Source organism: Equus quagga, chromosome 4, assembly GCF_021613505.1.
Source record: "Equus quagga isolate Etosha38 chromosome 4, UCLA_HA_Equagga_1.0, whole genome shotgun sequence".
Classification (NCBI taxonomy): Eukaryota; Metazoa; Chordata; class Mammalia; order Perissodactyla; family Equidae; genus Equus; species Equus quagga.
In genome coordinates, this window is record NC_060270.1 from 56870427 (window position 1) to 56876015 (window position 5589).

Below are 5589 nucleotides of genomic sequence, written 5' to 3' on the forward strand. Positions count from 1 at the left end.
TAACAAAAGTCTTCATTCCTACTATTTGCTATCTCTACGAAACTCCTAAGTAGAAAGGCGGAACCACACTATCTCCTCCGAATAAACTCACTTATCTATGTTAATGGAAAATAAGGTTAATGTGAAATAAAACCCAAATTATTCAAATATTTGACTGTAAATGTTCATGTTACCTCCGACCTATTTTTACCAGAGCTGCTGTCAAATTAAAAACAAAAACAAAATAAAACAAAACAACTTTTTAAAGATTATCTTCTATTCACTAATGAGGTCACTCCCTAAGTAACTTCCTCTATTATTCCAACCTCAAAATTCATAAGTCAAGCTTATGACTCAGCAAAATTACAAATTTCATGGACCTCTGGAATGATTTGAAGGTAGTGGGATTACAAATGTTACACCCACATATGCCAAGGGTGTATTTCCTGGCCTCCATCACATATTTACCTTTCCTTTACATTAATTGGTTTGACTCTCAAACAATTGATAAGATAATAAATATGTGGTTAAGAGCAGTTCAGCTCAATCTCCATCTGCAAGTTCTTGTGTATTTCACTCCCATTTCAGAAGCCCCTGTCCCTTTACTTACATTTTCCTACAGAGAAAATGTATTTTATTATTACAGATTTTAACCTGGCTTCCTTGGTGAATACTTCCTGGAGTATTAGGTCATTTCTTTTTTAACCATTTATAATTGAAAATTTCTTTATCTTGGATCCAGGCAGCCATCATCATTTGTCCAGTTCAGACCTGAAAGTCATCAGTCAATCACAGTGGTTCCTTCTAGGCCACAGTGTCTAGCACCCTAGATAACAGGCATTTCTCTTAATGTACCTCTTGTTTTCATCATCAAGAAACTCTCAGTGAGGGGCCGGCCAAGTGGCATAGTGGTTAAGTTCACTTGCTCCACTTTGGTGGCCTGGGTTCACCGGTTCAGATCCCAGGTGCAGACCTGTACTACTCGTCAGCCATGTTGTGGTGGCAACCCATATACAAGATAGAGGAAGATTGGCACAGATGTTAGCTCAGGTCAAATCTTCCTCAGGAAAAAAAACCCCTCCTTTCCCCTTTTTACTGAGAGTTGTATAATGAGTAATATTTAGCCAGGTCTAGCACTCTCTTCTTGGTCCATTTGGTTGCTTCTCCTTAACAATATCTTCCTGGTTGGAGAGTGTTCTCAGTAAATGCTAGGCACTCATACCCTGCTCTCCTTTCAGTTGCAGTGATTTAACACCTGTTTCATCCCATGAGTTTCCCTATTGGATGCTCAATTCTAAAGCCTGAAGCAGAGACCACCTTCCAAAAGGTGTCAACTCATAGAAGAGATCCACACCTTTGAAATACAAGTAGAAAAGAGAGTCTGGGAGGTTTGCTAGATTCTTAACTCCATCTCTGGTAGTCAGACCTTAACTTTCATTAAATCAAGATTCTTATATCCTCGCATCAGTGAGTCACTGAAATGTGGCATGGAGATAACTGTAAGCCTCATTTCCAAATACTCTGCTAATTTAGAGGCTCAAGAAAGAAATACATCTCCTGAATGAAACCCTTCTTTTAGCCCTAAAGGAGCTGGATGATATGACAACATACATTTTTAATGCAATTCAATAAAAAATCACTTAGTGCCATCCCTTTACTCCTGATCTCCTCCATGTGCTTCTTGGCTCAAAAGCTTTCAGAATTAATACAACCCCAGGGGGAAATGTTGAATTGTGCTCTAACTTTATGTTTGATATGGACTGAGTGTCTTTGGCCATGTCAACTAATCTTCTTGGCCTTAATATATTATCTATCAGTTAACTTTCTTATTAAATGGGTTTAATATTTTTTCTGTTGTCTTAATGGGATGGCAGAATAAAAAGGAAAGGATATTGTAAACTTTCTATAGATATAAAAGGTATTTTCTCAACTCACTTCAATAAGGACGGGGATTACCAACCAAAATTCAAGGCGCCAAGTTAGGTAGGAGGGATTCAGTGTTGACCAAGACATAGTTCCTGAACATTGCTAAGCTTCATTAAGATTTGGGGTTTAGAACAAGAGTTTAACAAAAGAAATGCAGGACGTGTACATTGAAACTACAAAACACTGTTGATAAAAATTAAAGAATATCTAAAAGAATGAAAAGACATCCCGTGTTCTTGGCTCAGAAGACTTAATATTGTTAAGATGACATATTCCCCAAATTGATCTACAGATTCAATCTGTAGAAAGGGATGGAAATCTGTATCAAAATTCCAGCTGCCTTTGTCACAGAAATTGACAAGCTGACTCTAAAATTCATATGAAAATGCAAGGAATCCAGAACAGTCAAAGCAAGCTTAAAAGAGAAGGGCCAAATTGGAAAACCAACACTTGCCAATTTCAAAACTTATTATTACAAAATTTATTACTACTAGAAAGCTACAGTAATCAAAACACAAAAGTGTAGTATAGCATACGGCTAGATATACTGATCAATGGAATAGAACTGATTCCCCAGAAATAATCCCATACATTTATGGCTGTCAGCTTGGGCTGCTATAACAAAATACCATAAAGTAGATGGCTTATAAACAACAGAAATTTATTTCTCACAGTTCTGGAGGCTGGGGTTCCAAGACCAGGGTGCCAGTATGACCCAGGTCTGGTAAGAGCCCTCTTCTGCGTTGCAGACTACAGACTTGTTACATCCTCAGATGCTGGAAAGAGAGTGAGCTAGCTCTCTGGCCTCTTCGTATAAGGGCACTAATCCCATTCAGGAGGGCTCCACTCTCTTGATCTAATTACTTCCCCAAAGGCCCAATTCCAAATACTATCACACTGGGAATTAGACTTCAACATATGAATTCTGGGGGGACATAAACCTTCAGTCCAAAACAATGGCCAATTGATTCTGGCAAGGGTGTTAAGACAATTCAATGGGTAAAAAATAACTTTTTCAACAAATAGTGCTGGGACAATTTGATATCCACGTGCAAGAGAATGAATTTGGATACCTACCTCACTCACACCATGCACAAAAATTAACTCCAAATGGATCATACACCTAAATGTAAAATCCTAAAACTTCTAGAAGAAAATACAAGAGTAAATGTTCACGACCTTGGGTTAGCAATGGTTTCTTTCTTTTTTTTTTTCTGAGGAAGATTTTCCCTGAGCTAACATCCACTGTCAATCTTCTTTTTCTATGTGAGCTGCCGCCACAGCATGGCCACTGACAGAAGAGAGGTGTAGACCCATGCCCAGGAACTGAACCCAGGCCGCCGAAGTGGAGTGCACTGAACTTAACCACTAGGCAACCACGGCTGGCCCAGCAATAGTTTCTTACACGTGACAACAAAAGCACAAGAAACCAAAGAAAAAAGAGATAAATTAGACTTCACCAAAACTTATTAAAAACTTTTATGTTTCAAAGAGAAACAAGAAAGTGAAAGACAACCAATAGGATTGAGAGAAAATGTTTGTAAATCACATATCTGACAAGGGACTTGTATCCAGAATATATAAAGAACTCTTACAACTCAACAACAAAAAGATGCTATTAAGTAATCCCATTAAAAATGGGCAAAGAAATGAAACAGACATTTCTCCAAAGATGTACAAATAACCAATAAATACATGAAAAGATGCTCAATATAATTATTCATTAGGGAAATGTAAATTAAAATCATAGTGAGATACCACTTCTCACCCACCACAATGGCTAAAATCACAAAGACAGACAACAAGTGTTGGCCAGGATGTGAAAAAATTGGAACACTCGTACGCTACTTGCAGGAAGGCAAAATGTTGCATCCACCTTGAACTATAGTTTGGCAGTACTTTAAAAAGTTAAACATAGAGTTATCATATGACCCAGCCATTCCACACCTAGATATATATACCCAAGAGAAATGAAAACATATGTTCACCCAAAAATGCGTACACAAATGTTCATAGCAGCATTATTCATAATAGCCCAAAAGCAGAAACAACCCAAAGGCCCATTAAATGATGAATGGCTAAATAAAATGTAGTTACAGACCCACAATAGAATATTATTTCACAATTAAAAGGAATGAATAATTGATACATGCTACAACATGAACATACCTTGAAAATATTATGCTAAATAAAAGAAACCAGTCACAAAGACCACATAATGTATGATTCCATTTATGTGAAATGCCCATAATAGACAAGTCTATAGAGACAGAAAGTTGATTAGTGGTTCTCTAGGACTAGAGGTGGGGGTGAAAAAACAAGAAGTGACTGCTAATGAATATGGGATTTCTTTCTGGGGTTATGAAAATATTCTGGAATTAGATAGTGATGATGTTTACACAACGCTGTGAACACACTGAAAACAAATGAACTGTACTTTATAAATGAGTGAATCATATGGTATGTGAATTATCCCCCAACAATGCTATTTAAAAAAATAATAGGGTGCTGGCCCCTTGGCCTACTGGTTAAGTCCCAAATGGTCTGCTTTGGTGGCCCAGGTTTGCAGGTTCCGATCCCAGGTGTGGACCTACACCCTTCATCAAGCCATGTTGTGGCAGTGACCCACATACAAAATAGAGGAAGATTGGCACAGATGTTAGCTCAGGGCTAATCGTCCTCAAGCAAAAAAAAAAAAGGGGGAAGATTGGCAACAAATGTTAGCTCAGAGTGAATCATCTTCACCAAAAAAAATATAAATAAATAAATAAATAATAGGTAGGAGATTATGACAGCCATTTAAAAACTAAAAAGATGGAGATCCATATAAACTTTTGATAGCTATTTGTGGTGAGATTCTGTTTTAATTTACACAAGCAATAGCATGTTGTGGCCTGCCTGATTTTGAAAGTCTAGTCCTGCTGGGAAGAATTTCTTAGGTGACTATTATGTGGTTTGTAGATGCTTCACCCAATTGCAGATGCCTCCCATAAAGCTGTCATACAAATTTCAAATACAGATCACTAGATCAGATATTGAAGACTGGGACGGATTACCCAAAAAGGACCATAGCTTTATTTTCAGTTGCCATTGTGTTTCCACGAGCTTCTTTTCCTGTTGTTGTTTCCTCTTGACGTCTGAATTTTCCTGTTGCATTATTTTCTTGTGTCTTATTTTCACTATGGGTTTGTTCTTTTTATCCCTCATAGCAACCATGACCCAAAAGTTCAATTTGACAGCAATTAAAATAATACCTTTACAGTGAATGCCAAATTCTCCACAAAAACGTGTCATAACACTACAGCAGCCATGAATTTCCCTTGCCTGGCCAGACACGGTGTTTGAAAATATGCTAAGACCGATATCTAAGAGTATACTGCCCATGTTTTCTTCTAGAAGTTTAATGGTTTCGGGTCTTACACTCAAGTCCTTAACCCATTTTGAGTTAATTTTTTTGTACAATATAAGATAATGGTCTCCTTTCATTCATCTGCACGTGGCTGTCCAGGTTTCCCAACATCGTTTATTGAAGAGACTTTCCTTTCTCCATCGTATGCTCGTGGCTCCCTTGTGGAAAATTAGCTGTCCGTACATGTGTGGGTTTATTTTTGGACTCCAGATTCTGTTCCTCTGATCCGTGTGTCTGTTTTTGTGCCAGTACCATGCTGTTTTGAACACTGTAGC